The 18,082-nt window shown below is 47.3% G+C and overlaps 1 long non-coding RNA gene across 1 annotated transcript in view; it reads right to left on the reverse strand.

Annotated features, from left to right (window-relative positions):
• Window positions 1-2,671: 2,671 nt before the first annotated feature.
• LOC117044425 overlaps window positions 2,672-18,082 on the reverse strand; it is a 62,484-nt gene continuing 47,073 nt past the window's right edge. The window contains exon 3 of the long non-coding RNA XR_004426290.1: window positions 2,672-2,732. This is a non-coding gene — a long non-coding RNA (uncharacterized LOC117044425). The remainder of the gene's footprint in view (window positions 2,733-18,082) is intronic.

An 18,082-nucleotide genomic window follows, 5' to 3' on the forward strand; every position in this document is an offset into this window, starting at 1 on the left:
TGGAATCACCAGGGCTAACTGACCAGGTTAGTCATGCTAGGCCAGTAGGGAGACCAGGGAGGAATTTTTATGTGGGGACCCAGAAGGGTTTCTTCAGAAAAAAGAGAAGTGGAAAAGGAATAGGGGATCAGGCTAGATTAAAGGCCAGGTGGAATAACTCTGTCTTACAGGCCCTGCGGGACCTGACCTCCTTCCGCAGGGCCTGTTAGACAGAGTGGGACAGAGTATGCCACCAAGTCGGAGCCAACACTGAAAAGGCCCTGGCCCTTGTGGAGGATAATCTGGCTTCTTTTGCGTCCGGGACCCTTAAGCTATTATTATTTGTGGACCTTAAGGTCCTCTGTGGGGGCATACCAGGAGAGGCGGTCCTGCAAGTACGAGGGTACTAAGCCTGGACTCATTACCTAACCACCAGACTTTCCCAATCTATCTAAAGAATCGTGATCTCCTTCTCAGACCCAGCTAGGAGGCAAAACTAAGGAGAAGAGGAGACCATCTTTCTTAACTGGAAGTAGCAGTGAGGTCCCTTCAGCGAATAAATCTGACCTGCAAGCTTTTATGAGAATCAGGGTCACAGGACCCTTTTCTGGCCTCTCTGGCTTTTCTCTTTACCTGTAGTTTCACTGTAGCTGCTCACTCCATTGAGGTGAGATGAACGAAAGCGGGCTAGGCTGAATTACCCCTCCAACATCCAGAATATACCAAGTCAGGCCATTCATTAGTTCACCTCTAAATGATGGCCGCTCCCCGTGATATTTCCCAGGCCCACCTACAGGAGTGCAAAAATCCAGGCGCCCCAGTAGCTTCTGGAAGTGTAAAAACTGGACCTGGCATGTGGAGGCCAGGCTGCTGCAATGGCAGAGAAGCACATTTCCCCTCTTCCTAGCCCCTAGAAAATCTCATCGGCTGGGAATTTTGCAGGAAGGGTTTGAGCCCCTGCCTATATGCATGGTACAGTCCTAAAAGCAAGGTTCTGCATGGACCCAATCCTCCCCTAAGCCTCATCCTGAAAAGTTCGGCAGTCAGAACATGTAAAGTCACTGACAGCCTAAGTCCAAGCCTCGACCGCCGAAGCTGTTTCACACAATAATTGTGTCTGCAAAGCCTACACAACGAACACCCAGAGTGTGAAGGGAAGACGTGTATCTGTGGATTGCTGCAAGCAACTCAGAGCTCCCCAGTGCATCGTTGTAGCAAGTTTAGCATTCTTCACCTGCCCTCCACGTTTTATGGATTTGTTGTCAGAAACATGTAAAATGTGGCAAGGTCTAAGTGGCATAGCGAGCGAGTCCCAAGGACAACTAAATCATTTTATTTTTCAACCCCGGGCTTTCACTGCAAGACTTTCACCATTCCCAATATAGATGTGTTATGGAACACTCTACTTCAGGGCAGATCAGCTGCTGGAGCCCGGCCAGTTGACAATGTCAGCTCAAAAAGCAAGGAGGAGCGTTTATCTCCATGTTAACGCCAGCAAACACAGCAGCGGACTTGAAAATCCAGAGTGCTGCGTGCAGCTCACCTCCATCGCCCGAGGCGCGTTTCCCTCTCTTTTGCATTACAAGGTGTATTCTTTTGCCTCCCTCTTTCCTCCACCAAAACCACCTTCCCCACCTGGCTTTGAGCAGACCACAACCAGGCCTCAAAGCAGCAAAAATCTTTTGAACTCCGAGAGGGCCAGGACCTCTTGGGAACTGAGCATCGAGGCTTCTTCAAAGGAAGAAAGGAAGAAAAGGATGTGCTGTGGAGGGGAAAGCAAAGGATGCAAGGCCTAGAGTACCAAATGGCCCAGGAGATTGGAAAAGGAGCTTTTGACGCTGCCAGGATAGAGGGGGCAGTGGGCCAGCAGACCCCAGACCCAAGGGCACGAAACAAAAATTGGTATTCTGCGGCTCGTTAGGGTGGTTGGGTGTACTCTGTGGATTAAATAAGCACGACTTAAAAGGCTTGGCTCAAATATGGAAGCACAACACGGAATTGCTACACACTTGATATCGTCAGCTGAAGATATAAACAGATCCCTGAGCTCAAAAAGAAGGGAGGGAGCCATGAAAACTCTTATCTGTAGTGACTCATTCCTGAAAACACACCAGGTCTTCAAATTATTAGAGGAAGGGTTGGGGGTTTCACATGCCACTGGGTTCCTCCCGCTACCCATGCAGCGAGGGAAGAGGACCAGAGCGAGTTCTTCCAAGGATGAAATTGGTGGGTGAAGAACCAGACAGGGCATGAGAACCTACAGTGCAGAGACACCCTGAACTGAGCCTTGAGATATGCTTTGAACGTAGGCTTGCAAATGGCTTGGGGCGTCATTCCAGTTCGCCGCCCGAACCCAAACACTTGCAATTCACTGCGGCTGTTGGTCCCATCTGCCAGGCCCCCTTATAATGATGGGCACTCTTACGTGGGCACCTGTCTGGGCGATGGGAGCCACTGCGATGAAACCAACAGAAAGAGATTGTGGAAGATTGAGAGGCTGGGAGGTGCACAAGCAGGAGGTGTGACTGTCCTATTCCAGCCAATCATCATCCGTGAACCTTGACTCTTCTCTTATGCTCAGGAAACCCCCGGACACCCCTGCCACCATCTAGTTGGGCCATCAAACCCCAACATCTCCCCCACAGTACCTTTTTCACATTCTGCTCTTGGGCTCAGGCCCACAGACTGCCGTCATTCCCCTCATCGCTCGACAACTTCGCAGCACGGAATGCCGATCTCCAGAGGTTTGCCTCCTGTTTAATAACAAAAAGAAAAAAGAAAAAAGAAAAAGCGATGCTTGCTTAGATACAGACTGGAGGCTTTCTGCAAGAAAAGGCTCTGCCTCGGCGTGTCGGCTGGAAACAAGCCTGGCAGTCATTCCATCAATGAAAGGGGGAGCGGTAGGGGGGGGGGGGAAATAATAAGCCTAGGTTGGGACACAGAGACCTTCCTTCATGACGGAGCTCAGCCAAGTGCAGAGAGGCTGGATAAAATGAGCGGGCAGAGGAAAGCCCCCTTCATTTCTCAGTGCCCTATACCTGATTCCATAACATGCGAAGCTCCCTGGTCTCTCTGGCTGCAATATGACCTCAGGCAACCTTTCCAGATGTGCTAACTGGGGCTGATAGGAGCTATAGCCCAAAGCACCTAGAGCAGCCTGGATCCGATATCTCAGCCTGGATCCGATATCAAAGCTTGACACTCTCCTACACCCCCCAAAAGCCATGCATTAGAGCAGGGGTCAGAAAACTTTTTCAGCAGGGGGCCGGTCCACTGTCCCTCAGACATTGTGGGGGGCCAGACTATATTTTGGAAAAAAAATATATGAACGAATTCCTATGCCCCACAAATAACCCAGAGATGCATTTTAAATAAAAGGACACATTCTACTCATGTAAAAACACCAGGCAGGCCCCACAAATAACCCAGAGATGCATTTTAAACAAAAGGGCACATTCTACTCATGTAAAAACACCAGGCAGGCCCCACAAATAATCCAGAGATGCATTTTAAATAAAAACACACATTCTACTCATGTAGAAAAAACACCAGGCAGGCCCCACAAATAACCCAGAGATGCATTTTAAACAAAAGGACACATTCTACTCATGTAAAAACACCAGGCAGGCCCCACAAATAATCCAGAGATGCATTTTAAATAAAAACACACATTCTACTCATGTAGAAAAAAACACCAGGCAGGCCCCACAAATAACCCAGAGATGCATTTTAAATTAAAAGACACATTCTACTCATGTAAAAACATGCTGATTCCCGGAGCGTCCGCGGGCCGGATTTAGATGGCGATTGGGCCGGATCCAGCCCCCGGGCTTTAGTTTGGGGACCCCTGACCTAGAGGATACCGGGCTGGAGGCGGCTGTCTTAAAGTAAGGCAAATTTGCACACGTAGTCTCAATCACTTCAAACATTATGGGTGGGGAAAAGGCACGTTTAAATGCTACTCACTACCCCCCCACACACACACAAGCAGACCAAAGCAATGCAAAAATCACACAGGTCACTTCCTGATGTCACAATTTTGCAAGAGGGATTCAGTTGCATTCTATCAATATCCACAAAACGTGGATTTCTTCTGCATGAAAAGGATCTGCCGCGTAACAATGGGCTCCCTCCTGCTACCCCTCATCCACCAATTCCATGGCAACATGAGGACATAAAGTCTCCTGTTACTTGGTTAGACTGGGGGATCTTCTGATCCTCACCCATCTCCTCTTTTCGCTTCCCCAGAGACAACCACGTGTCCCTGCTATGTCCAGTCTCAGTCTACAACCATGCTTCTCTGCTGAAACTGTGCATGACAGACATATGCAAACTTTGTTATATGAATTCTAAGGTCTCAAATATAGAATAAATGTTGATAATTGTGCGCGCACACACACGTGTATAAACCACATGTCTAAAATAGTACAGGAAAGCAATCCAAAAGCCATCTTGACTCTCCTAAAGATTCTCAATATTTCCTCTGCCTCCTTAATCCCCCTTGCCTGAGAACAGGTAGGCAGATATCGATCAGGGGAAGTTCCTGAAGGGATTCCTCTCCTATATCTATGAACCTCCTTGGTATTAATTGTCATTGTTTGCCCAGATGCTCTGCCTTGAGGGATGTCTGACAGGCATCATGATTGTCTTATCATATGCTAATGTTTTGTGCAAACTGTGTCTGGAACTACAGGTATGTAAAATCTGCTAAATCCTCAAAAATATCACACCTTGGCCTGCCTGAGGCACATTAACCCCACCTTATGTGTGATGTAATTTCAGACTGTAGAGGGGATGTCCTTCTTCTCCACGCCAAAATGCAAACCCTTAAAAGAGATGTTTCTTCTTGGTTTCTCTTGCTTCCTTGCAAGGAGGGAGGAAACTCTGTTGCAACACAAAAATAAAGATCTGCCTTGCTTTCACTGCATCCTGCCTCCATCCATTCATATCTGACCGATCATGGACTTAGAAGACTCAGTCCCTTGGGGAGTTGGGAAACAAAAGCCAACCCCCCCCCCCGTTTTTTCTATTAATACTTGAAAGCCTTAACTTCAGTCTCAGGAGCAACTGCAAACCTAGGAGACAGAATCACACAGTTGGAAGGAACCACGAGAGTCGTCTAGTCCAACCCCCAGCCCTGACACACTGAGATTAAGGGACTCATATGCTCTACCGAAACAAAATAAAAAATAAAAATAAAAATCCTTCCAGTAGCACCTTAGAGACTAACTAAGTTTCTTCTTGGTTTGAATTTTCGTGTGCATGCACACTTCTTTAGATACACTGAAACATAAGTCAGATATACTTCAGATATACTTCAGAAGTGTATCTGAAGAAGTGTGCATGCACATGAAAGCTCATACCAAGAACAAACTTAGTTGGTATCCTGGCAAATAGAAGGGGAAGAAATGGAGGCAGTAAGAGATTTTACTTTCTTGGGCTCCATGATCACTGCAGGTGGTGACAGCTGTCACGAAATTAAACGACGCCTGCTTCTTGGGAGAAAAGCAATGACAAACCTAGACAGCATCTTAAAAAGCAGAGACATCACCTTGCCGACAAAGGTCCATATAGTTAAAGCTATGGTTTTCCCAGTAGTAATGTATGGAAGTGAGAGCTGGACCATAAAGAAGGCTGATCGCCGAAGAATTGATGTTTTTGAATTATGGTGCTGAAGTCCCATGGACTGCAAGAAGATCAAACTTATCCATCCTTAAAGAATTCAGCCCTGAGTGCTCACTGGAAGGACAGATCCTGAAGTTGAGGCTCCAGTACTTTGGCCACCTCATGAGAAGAGAAGACTCCCTGGAAAATACCCTGATGTTGAGAAAGATGGAGGGCACAAGGAGAAGGGGACGACAGAGGATGAGATGGTTGGACAGTGTTCTCGAAGCGACTGGCATGAGTTTGGCCCAACTGCAGGAGGCAGTGAAAGATAGGCGTGCCTGGCATGCTCTGGTCAATGGGGTCACGAAGAGTCGGACACAACTGAACAACAACAACAAAAGGTGCTATTGGAAGGGTTATTATTATTTATTTATTTTTACTATGGCGGACCAACACGGCTACCTACCTGTAACATGCTCTACCGAGCATGACTAGTTATGCTGGCCACATGACCTGGAAGCTGTAGGCCAGCTCCCTTGGCCGGTAAAGCGAGAGGAGCGCCGCCACCCCAGAGTCGGACACGACTGGTCCTAATGGTCAGTGGTCCCTTTACCTTTATGCTCTACCGAGTGAGCTATCCCAGCTTCTTCACACAGTTGCAGAGGCAGTGGCGATGGGAGAAGGAAAGGCAGGAACCTGCTAGATCACCTCCTGAAGAGCAGAACACCATCCAGCACATCAATCCTACCGCTGCTAGAGCTGTTTAACATGCAAGAAGTATAACATGCCTTTGTCAAGCACAGGGGAAGCCAAAGCCATTGCCTCCGCTACAGCCTCTGACAGTCTGCTTAACTAGCGATGGGTGCTTGCCTGTTTCCAAGACCCCCCCCATGCTCCCCGCAGAGGCAGAGTACGTGTTTTCCCATGGAGAGGACCCCAGGGAGCTAAACTGGAAAGAGAGATTATACAACGCAGAGCCAAGTGGGCCAGCATCTGAACAGAAGCAGGCTGGCTCCATCATACCAGCCATTCTGTGAAAGGCAGGCCACAGATTAGAGTCGCAAAAGAAGCAGCGCAGGGCCCCTTCTCCTTCCATTACAGATAATCAGAGCGTTGCAGACGCAATACAGTTTCCCGGATTGCTATCAATAGCTGTAAACTCAAGGATCTTGAGCTGTTCCTTATCTGATTCATGCTCTCCCGAGTGCAACTTGCGGAAGAAAAACAGATCAAACGCTCCAGCCCAGTACGCTAATCTAAGTGTGGCTGACAGAGCACATTTAGGCACAGTTGATATTTCCCCCCACAGTTGCATTGTTCTGCTTGAAAAGCTGGTGCAACACCCATAGGATACCCTGCTTTTAACAGGAACTGCACACACAGCTGGAGATCAAGAAATAGGACTTGTCTCCTATGGAAAACTATTGGCTTGGGTTTACAAACTGGCCCTAACTTGGAATAGCCACCAGCCCCTGCTTATGAACAAATGACTATGGTGTTAACAAGAGGAAGAAGAAGAAGAAGAAGAAGAAGAAGAAGAAGAAGAAGAAGGGGAAGAGTTCGGATTTGATATCCCACTTTGTTGTTGTTGTTGTTGTTGTTCAGTTGTTCAGTCGTTTCCGACTCTTCGTGACCCCATGGACCAGAGCATGCCAGGCAACCCTATCCTCCACTGCCTCCCACAGTTTGACCAAACTCATGCCAGTCGCTTCGAGAACACTGTCCAACCATCTCATCCAATTTTTCAATACCCAAAGGAGTCTCAAAGCGGCTAACATTCTCCTTTCCCTTCCTCCCCCACAACAAACACTCTGTGAGGTGAGTGGGGCTAAGAGACTTAAAAGAAGTGTGACTAGCCCAAGGTCACCCAGCAGCTGCATGTGGAGGAGCAGGGAAGCGAACCCGGTTCACCAGATTACGAGTCCACCGCTCTTAACCACTACACCACACTGGCTCAAAAGGAGCTACCCTTTTTGGTCCAACAGGCTCATTTGGAGTTTTGAGCAAGTGCTGTGAGTCCCCACTTCCTCTGGTCACTCTCCTCGCCCCTCACTCAGAATACACCCCACCCCACCCGAAAGAAATAGGGAAAGGAAGGGAACACGCCTTACTTTCCCAAGGGATCTTGGCAAAGGCTGGATACAGAAGAATCAATCTGAGCCTTAAGAAGCCAAAAAGGGGGAGCCAGAAAGAGGGACACTCTGCCAAATTCCTACTTCAGCAACTACCTTCATCCCCTGTCTAAGGTGACCTCAGTGGCTTCGTCATAGAGCGTGGGGCTGAGAATGCCAAGGTTGCAGGTTCGATCCCCATACGGGACAGCTGCATATTCCTGTATTGCAGGGGGTTGCACTAACTGATCATCATCACCATCATTTTATTTATATGCCCCCTTTCCATAGTTGAAACTATGCTCAAGGTGGCTTAAAACATGACAATATTTACATAATTACAAACATAACCGAAGTCATAAACAATAAATAAAACACATCAAAACGTACACAACCAAATGGAAACCACTTTCACGTAAATCTTAAGATCTAAAACTAAAGATACAACAGTGATATCAACAACAGCAACAGCTCTCTCAAACCCCCATAAACTATACTCCAGTCCAAGAATCCGTTCAACAGCCTCAGCTTTTGTAGCTGGAGTCAGTCCGCACTCCACTCTCCCAGGCCAGATGGGAAAGGGCCAGCAAGGCAGGGTGCAGGTCTTCCAGGGCTCACAGCCAAGATGGTCTCATTTAAAACAACACAGATAAAAACTAAATGCAAGGGCAGGGTCCTTCAGGCCCAAAGCAGGCAGCCCTCAGGATCCCTTCCAGTTCTACAATTCTGCGATTCTATGAAGTGCACCACTGTGCCCACAGGTGTTGTGTTGGCAATCTCTGCAATAGTTGCTATTAACAGTTAGCAACAGCTACTGCAGAACAGCCACTGGCAAAAGAAATACGAAAGTTTGGAACCAGTAACCGGTTTGTTTGTTTTTAGTTAAAGCCGGGATTTAACGTTTCACACAAACGATACAAGGCGGCGGAATCACGGAAGAAACTGTGACTGCTAATGGGTGGCAATAAAATACCAGGAAGCAACAGATTCCTCTTTGTCAAGCAGTATCACCTCGCGTGATCATCATAATCCCATCTGCACACTTCAATTTTGATTACAAATTACTGCGTTCACTCCTGAAAGCGCCCCGTGGGATTTCCAGTTTCCGGTTGCACTCATGCGTTCTCATGCTTCATTATCGCTTTTAATTTGCCAAATGCTTTTTGCGTCTTTCCACAGAGGACAGGGCTATGTTCCGCCTCCATCGCCAGAGACATTGGAATACTAGGAAGCCGGACTGGGTGTGCCGCCGTCCCAATTCAGCAGACCCTTCTTACGGCAACCATGACACAGAACCACAAATATTAGCAGTTTACAATGGGAGACGCATCCCTAAGGCAACTGCCCTTCTTAAGATCACAAAACCACTGAGGTTGAACACAGAGGATGGATTCCACTGTTCCATCCATTGGAGACCATAGCATTAAGAATCCAAAGAAAGGGGACATAGGAATTTTTTTAAGACACTTGGCAATGCTTTCTGGTATTTGGAAACGCTTCCTTGACTCTTTCAGAGGGGACATAAGTCAAGAGGTGTTTTCTTAGCAAAACACATAGTGGTGTCCCAAATATCTCTGTGGTTTCCTGCCGTGCAAGACAGAGATGGCAACTTCTGCAATGCACTATGGGGAATAATTACACCTGGGTAGTGGGTAACACCCGCTAGAGGTCAAAAAGACAGAAATGGTACCCTAATCAAACACGATTAAAGGTAAAGGTAAGGGGACCCCTGACCATAAGGTCCAGTCGCGGACAACTCTGGGGCTGCGGCGCTCATCTCGCTTTACTGGCCGAGGGAGCCGGCGTACAACTTCTGGGTCATGTGGCCAGCATGACTAAGCCGCGTCTGGCGAACCAGAGCAGCGCACATAAACGCTGTTTACCTTCCCGCCGGAGCGGTACCTATTTATCTACTTGCACTTTGACATGCTTTCAAACTGCTAGGTTGGCAGGAGCAGGGACCGAGCAACGGGAGCTCACCCGTCACAGGGATTTGAACTGCTGATCTTCTGATTGGCAAGCCCTAGGCTCTGTGGTTTAACCCACAGCGCCACCCGTGTCCCATTTCAAACACGATTATCGGGCGATAAAATGGATGAGTATGAATGCACCTGTTACCCACTAAACCAATTGGAATGATAAACAGAAAAAGGACGGGGTTTAAATGGAAGATTCTCCAGCAGAAGCAGATTAGCTTTTTTAATTAAAAGTGGGGGGAGGGGGCCACACAGAGAACCTCACAGAGGCAAACCACTCAAGACTGTCTCCTTCTGAATGCCTTTTTCCAAATGGCAGGGAAAGGGAAAATCGCACAGCAAAGGAGATGTGCAAGGGCTAACAGAGCCACGCTCATTGTTGAGAGACAAGGCTCGGTGTATTCTAGATTCATTGGCAGCTGAAGAGCCTCACAGGTTGCACCCCCCCCCCCGAAAGTAGGCTTCAGTGTTGGCACAAAATGAATTGGGATTTGCAAGTGGGGCCTACAACAAAGTTTTGCAGCGTGAAATACTCCTGCACAGGGTTCTAACCAGTCAGCCATGTACTTTCCCTGAATACTCCATTACATGTACATTACACTTCCCCCTTGCCCTTTTTCACCCCTCCCTTCTCTGAAGCCAAGGCACATGCTGAGTCCTCATTGGTCTGTTCTGGGTTTCCTCCTCCAGGGTCTGAGATAGAGAAAGAAATTTGAGTGCTGTAGTTGAGATTCCTCAAATGCAGGGGGTTGGACTAGATGACTCATAGAATCCTAGAGTTGTAAGAGACCACAAGGGCCATCCAGTCCAACCCCCTGCCAAGCAGGAAACACCATCAAAGCATTCCTGACAGGTGGCTGTCAAGCCTCCGCTTCAAGACCTCCAAAGAAGGAGACTCCACCACACTCCTTGGCAGCAAATTCCACTGTCCAACAGCTCTTACTGTCAGGAAGTTCTTCCGAATGTTTAGGTGGAATCTTCTTTCTTGTAGTTTGAATCCATTGCCCCGTGTCCGCTTCTCTGGAGCAGCAGAAAACAACCTTTCTCCCTCCTCTATATGACATCCTTTTATATATTTGAACATGGCTATCAGATCCCCCCTTAACCTTCTCTTCTCCAGGCTAAACATACCCAGCTCCCTAAGCTGTTCCTCATAAGGCATTGTTTCCAGGACTTTGACCATTTTGGTTGCCCTCTTCTGGACACCTTCCAGCTTGTCAGCATCCCTCTTGAACTGTGGTGCCCAGAACTGGACACAGTATTCCAGTACTCTCAGGGTCCCTTCCAATTCTACAATTCCCATTACCTGCTACCTGATCCTTGAACTGCTAGGGACGAATGTGCAAACTTCTGCTTGCAAAGTATGAACTCTATCCCCAAGCTATGATCCCTTTTCACAAAGGAGGAAAAAATAAATATATGGGTTGAGCAGCTTCATGAGAGCTTGGCCATAGCAGGTGCCAGTCCTTTACTGGCTGCAGGGCCCACTGAAGATATTATTATTCTTCCGTTGCTTGTGAAACAGAACCCCAACCTTCAGCCCCAGTCTAACTCTAGCCTCTGAGAACAAAACAACCCTTCACCCACATCCAATGCTCTTTTCTGAGTGCTTCCTTTTCTTTATTTTCTTTTAAAAAGATTTTTATTTATACTTTTCAAATTTATACATTTCATTAATTTTACAAAATAAAAATAAAAAAATTCCTTCCTGTAGCACCTGAGAGACCAACTAAGTTTGTTATTAGTATGAGCTTTCGTGTGCATGCACACAATTCATTTAACATTTCAAAATTTGACTTCCTTTCCCCTCTTTCTGCGGTTCCTTAAATTTATTTTTTCATATCTTCTGCATTTCCAAATTCATTTAATTTACTCATTTGCTTATCTGCTGTAAATATATACTCTTAAAAAACTGTAGGTTTTTAAAATAATCCTGCTACTATTTTTATCTGTTTAGCCCTGTTTAGGGAAGTTTTTAATGACTGATGTTTTAATGTATTTTTTTAAATCTTTGTTGGAAGCTGCCCAGAGTTGCTGGGGAAACCCAGCCAGATGGGCGGGTTATAAATATATTATTATTATTATTATTATTATTATTATTATTATTATTATTATTATTATTATTATTATCTGTCTACAATTTATCTGCAAATATTCAATAATCCATTTCCATTCGTTTATATAAAAAAAGTTTGTTATATTGATTTCTTATTCTTCCGGTAAGTTTCGCCATTTCTGCATATTCCGTAAGTTTTTTGTATCCATTGCTTCCATTTATTTAAGGAATGGAATGCCTGCTGGAGGTCCCAGGTTTAATCCCCAATGGCATCGCCAGGTAGGGCTCAGAGTGAGTCTTATCTGGAGGTCAAATGGCCATCTGTCATGGATGCTTTAGCTGAGATTCCTGCATTGCAGGGGGTTGGGCCAGATGACCCTTGGGATCCCTTCCAACTCTACGATTATATGAAACCCACTGTTTCCAGTCAGTGTAGACCAGGCATGTCCAACTCCCAAGAGACTGCGATCTACTCCCACTATATAAAAAAACTGGCATTGATCTATCCATTGGATTAACAAAAGTTCTTGAGCTTTTCGGGGGGAAGGAAGACCCAAAGTTGTTGAGCATTTTTTGGGATGGCTACACCAAAGTTGTTGAGTGGTTTTTTTTTTTTCTTTCTAACAGCATCACGCGATCGGCCAGGGACGCCCCGCGATCGACTGGTAGGTCACAATTGACCTGTTGGACATGCCTGATGTAGGCAATACTGAGCTAGATGAACCAATGGTCTCAACTCTGTATAATTCTAGTTACAGGTAGGTAGCCGTGTTGGTCTACCATAGTCGAAACAAAATAAAAAAATAAGGGTCTGGTGACTTCTGTTTCAGTGTATCTGAAGAAGTGTGCATGCACACGAAAGCTCATACCAAGAACAAACTTAGTTGGTCTCTAAGGTGCTACTGGAAGGATTTTTTTTATATTTTGTTTCAACTCTGTATAAGGCAGCATCCTGTAAGAAGGAAGGAAGGAAGGAAGGAAGGAAGGAAGGAAGGAAGGACCTGCAAAAAGAATAGCACTGTCTCAGGTGCAGCCCATTTGCGGTCAGCGAAAATCCACCAGGGAAGGCCAATGGTGGTCCACTGAACCCCAGGAGCCTGAAAAAAAGTTTCCAAGGGGCCGACCATCAGTGAAACTGGTGCCCCCCAAACACTTATGCAGCCAATCCAGGCCAAACTGCAAATTTCATGTCAAAGCTTCCCTGGATTGCCTCTCTGCTTTGCCAGCGAGCATTCGCCTGTCAAGCTTCTCCAGCTGTCTCCAGCGGTCTCCTCTTTGCCCCATCCTCACACAGAGAGGAAAATCCCAAGGCAGGCTAATCGGGAGCAGCCTAGAAGGCAGCTCGCCTGCGGAAGACAAATGGCAAAAGGGGAAGCAGAACGCAACGCATTCAGGATGTTGATCTAAGCTGACACCGCTCGTCATTCCGGCTCATTAAGCCTGGCAGCATTTCTGTTTCTGTTTTCTGGTCTGGAAACAGAAAACAATACCAACTGTGCAGCAATGGCAACAAAAAATCACTGAATATATGGAAATCGCAAAAATTACAACGAGAGTCAGACAACAAGGGGAAGAAACGTTTAGAAATGAATGGGGAAAATTTATAGATTATTTGGACAAGATTTGCAAGATATGAATGGATGTCATAAAACACTCGGCGTTTAGATAGACAAAAGAATATTTAAGAAATAAGGAAAGTTATTTAAGATAAATACCAGATTGTGAGAATAAAAAGCAACCCGATAAGGGAAAACTTTATTTGTGGTAAAAGGAATTGAAGTGCAAAATATAGAAAAATGATTTAGAGAAGACATAAGAGGGAAGAAGGGAAGAGATGGAAATGTTAAGTGTTAAAAGATAAGAGCGATATATATTTTTTGTAATATAAGTTCTACACACTAGTTGCACTTATAAGTTGTATGTTGCATCCTGTTCTTTTTTTTTTGTCAAATCTAAATGAAAAATCAATAAAAATTACTTACAAAAAAAAAAAAAAAAGCCTGGCAGCATTTCTTCCCTGCCAAGGAGAAACAACTTCATCAAGGGAAAATCCCATCAACACCAACTCCAAAAGAGGGGAGAGGCCGGCGTCAATGACAGGAGGTGGGGAGAGGAAGATGGGGGGGGGAGAGAAGGGGGAAAGACAAGAAAAGAGGAGGGAGACCCTTTGCTGAGCAACAGCCCAAGAACAATTATTCCTGGGAAGCGGCGGAGTCTGCTAGGGAGATAATTCAGAAGATGAAATACCCACCGCGCTGGTTCCATTATGCACAGCACTCCGAGAGACGAGACGCGGCTGTCTGCAGGTTCACTGGAAGAGGCGTCAAGAGCTGAGCTGCCTTTTCCATGAAAGAGGTTAAGAGAAACCCACTTCTCTTAGGAAGGGCGGATTTCACAGCCACACATCAGCTCCAGGCAGGGTCTGGGCTTGCATCGGATCTGCTGCTTTTCTCTTTTCATCTGAACGTAAGAAGGGACCGAAAAGCCCAAGTCCAGCACCCCACATCCCCCAGTGGCCAACAAGCAGAGCCGAAGTGCAACAGTGCGCTGCCCACTCATGTTCTAAGCGCACAAGCACAGCAAGTGAAAGAGCTCCTTCCCCTTCCGCCATCCTTCCCAGCGGAGACCCCAGACCTTCAACTGCACAGCCTCTGGGGGGGGGGCGTGCAATCCTCTCCTGCCTTTCCAATTACAAGAGCTCTCTGCATGGGAAGCCGGCCGTGCAGCCGTACACAGCCGGTACGGGTCCCAAGCTACCTCCTGTCATCCCTGCGAGTTGATGGGAGCAAGGGGGAAGAATCGCATTAAGAATACATGTCAGCGCTGCTACAGATATTAGTTTTGGGCTGACAGCAGGATGCTGATCACGACCGACTGGGAGCCGAGCTGCCGTGGGCCGCAACCGTTCCTGGCTCTGTGGCAGCGTAGGCACGGCAGGCAACATTTCTCGCCATTGGCATCTCCGTGGCACCATGCCCACACTTCATCAGCATCGTTTTAGTCATTCCTGGCTTCCTGGTGCAGTGCGTGTGCCTGGATGGGCAAACAGCAGAGAGAATGGCATGTTTGGGAAGGCGGCTAACGCTAGTGGCAAGGCTGAAGTTGAGAACGATGGAGGAAGCAGTGCCTCTCTAGTAAGCAAAAGGTTGGATGGTGGCTGCATGGATTGCACCACCGCCGCCACTGTTCCACCACTCATGATGCACAAGTTCTTTCATTCCCTCTAGGTCTAGGACACTTTTTACGAGGCCTGAGGGATGTCAGGACTCACCCAGAGGGGCAGGGATCTTAAGGGGTTGATTGCCAAGCTGGGCCAGCAGCAAGCTACTGAGCCCAATGCTCAGTTTTGCCCTATTTGGGCACAAGGAAGAATGATACGCAGCTCAGATTCTTGCTCTTGGCACAGCAGGCCCAAGAAGAAACGGCACCCTCTGAACCATTTGGACACCTGTTTTTATTATGCACTATTGCAGCTGCTTCTTTCCAAGGTTCAGATTAGCTGGCACAGGCTTTCCCTCCAGAGGCTGATCAGGCACGCATTTCCTTGGCTTCATCAGATACTGGAGTAGGACTTTCTTTCTGGCCATTCCTTGGCACCGACAGAAGCTCCACACCAGTCCTTCCATCCAACAGATGCAGAGCTTGTCTTAGTTCTAGGACACCAAAGCTTCTGTTTTCACTTCTGCCATGGACTCGTGGAATTTCAGATAGTGCTCCTTAATGGCATTATCTACCGCAACAGGGGCGTGGGTGGCGCTGTGGTCTAAACCACTGAGCCTGGGGCTTGCCGATCAGAAGGTCGGTGGTTCGAATCCCCGTGACGGGTTGAGCTCCCGTTGCTCGGTCCCAGCTCCTGCCCACCTAGCAGTTCGAAAGCACATCAAAGTGCAAGTAGATAAATAGGCACCGCTCCGGCGGGAAGGTAAATGGCGTTTCTGTGTGCTGCTCTGGTTCACCAGAAGCGGCTTAGTCATGCTGGCCAAATGACCCGGAAGCTCTCTGCAGACAAACGCCGGCTCCCTCGGCCTACAGAGCAAGGTGAGCGCCGCAACCCCAGAGTCGTCTGTGACTGGACTTAACTGTCAGGGGTACCTTTACCTTTACCTTTACCCCAACAGGGTTGTTGGGAAAGCAGATGTTCACATTAGAAGAGCTCCACGAAGAATAAAGAGCACCAGGATTCTAGTGTTATGAAAACTTCCCGCGGGGGCAAGTTGAGAGACTGACCCCAAGGCGGACGAAGCTTCTGTGCCCTCTGGCTTATGGAGTCCAGGGGCACAATGTAATATGCGGTTGTTCCCAGGTTGAAAACAACACACACGAGCCTTTTGGCTAAACCTACTTTATTGTAGATAAAGCAGAATGTCTCTGCGTAGCAGCTCATAATTCAGAGCTGTGTCTTAAAGCATCTTGCATCTCCTGATGCAAAACAGAAAGTAAAAAGTACAATAGTAAAATACAATGACATCACATGTGAGTGGGCTACTATGGCCAGTGTGTTTCTCACAGAGTGAAATATGACTCTTAGTCAAGTCAAGTGACCTTGCTGCTTCAGCGTCTTCGCAGCTCGGCTTGTACTGATATCACAACATCCTCCCCCGATATTAGACAATGTGAGAGCGGCGTAAGTTAAGGCATTATTAAGAGAAGTAAACAAACAGTTATCATATACACAGTATGAATCTGATGTCTTTGTTCCACCCTTGGAACTCTCTGAGACTGGTTCTACCAGTTGAAGCCTTTGATAACCAACTCTCCAGGGGACCAGAGCACTTGCTCTGTGTGTGTTGGCAGGAACAGTGTTGAACTTTGCAACCTGTTGCTGTGGCCTTTTCACATCTGTGAAGTGAGCCTGAGTGTCTCTGTTTTGAGTGTAAACTACAGCTACATTTGCAACAGCTGAGATTGCAAACTCTTTGGAGTAGCGTTTGGGCGCCTGACCCTTTGTTACTCTCTCAGATCTACGCACAAGATGTAGATCCTCTTTGCTGAGTTTCCCCCGAACAGGACATTTTGGAGAAACCTTATGGGCAGGCATGATCTTTGTGTCACACACTTTAATGGAGGGGGATAATGTGTGCCCTTTTGTAGAACATCTAATCAACACAACACACAGAGGTCAGGGTTCTTGCCTCAACGCAAGCCTAACCCTTGCCTGTCCACAGGCCAGCAGAAAAGTCCAAGGACACGAAGCCATGCGGCACCTTACTTTTACACAAGGGCTCAAGAGAAGCAGTAAGCAAAATGAACCCGCATCCAAGCAACAGCTCAAACGATCAGCCCAACTGGAAATAATGATGATGATGATGATGATTTACCCCACCCATCTGGCTGGGTTTCCCCAGCCACTCTGGGCAGCTCCCAATAGAATATTAAAAACACAATAAAACATCAGACATTAAAAGCTTCCCTAAACAGGGCTGCCTTCAGGTGTCTTCTAAAAGTCAGATAGTTGTTTATTTCCTTGACATCTGATGGGAGGGCGTTCCACAGGGCGGGTGCCACTACCGAGAAGGCCCTCTGCCTTGTTCCCTGTAACCTCACTTCTCGCAGGGAGGGAACAGCCAGAAGACCCTCGGAGGTGGACCCTGGTGTCCGGGGTGGAAACGCTCCTTCCAATATATTTATTTGGATAAACTGAGCTTGGAATGGGGAGGAGAGGCTACTTTGCTCGTGGGGATTCTGCTCGATTCTCAGATCTGATCCAGGAGAGCTTTGGAAGCAGGCCCGACACGCAGGAAGAATGCCCCACAGAGGGCATTCCAAGCCGTACAGAACAAAGGCCCCTGGGATCTACAATGGGATATCCTGCGGAAGCGAGATAATGCATTGTAAGACACCCTGGGGGGAAATCAACAGAGAGAAGAGGCCAAGCTAATTCCCTTTCCTCCTATTCATACTGCCCAGGACAGCCTTTTGCTTCCACTGCATTGAGATCTCCCCCCACCCCACTCCCTGCCCAGGGTCATCTTACTCAGCCTGGATCCGATATCAAAGCTTGACACTCTCCTACACCCCGCAAAAGCCATGCATTAGAGCAGGGGTCAGAAAACTTTTTCAGCAGGGGGCTGGTCCACTGTCCCTCAGACCTTGTGGGGGGGGGGGGCGGACCATATTTTGAAAAATAATAATAAATGAATTGCCCCACAAATAACCCAGAGATGCATTTTAAATAAAAGGACACATTGTACTCATGTAAAAACATGCTGATTCCTGGACCGTCCGCAGGCCGGATTTAGAAGGCGATTGGGCCGGATCCGGCCCCCGGGCCTTAGTTGGCCTGCCCATGCATTAGAGAATCCATGCCTTTCCCATCAAACCCTCAGGCCAGCAGTAAAAGACTCCAGCTACAC

Source organism: Lacerta agilis, chromosome 3 (assembly GCF_009819535.1).
Source record: "Lacerta agilis isolate rLacAgi1 chromosome 3, rLacAgi1.pri, whole genome shotgun sequence".
Taxonomy (NCBI): domain Eukaryota; kingdom Metazoa; phylum Chordata; class Lepidosauria; order Squamata; family Lacertidae; genus Lacerta; species Lacerta agilis.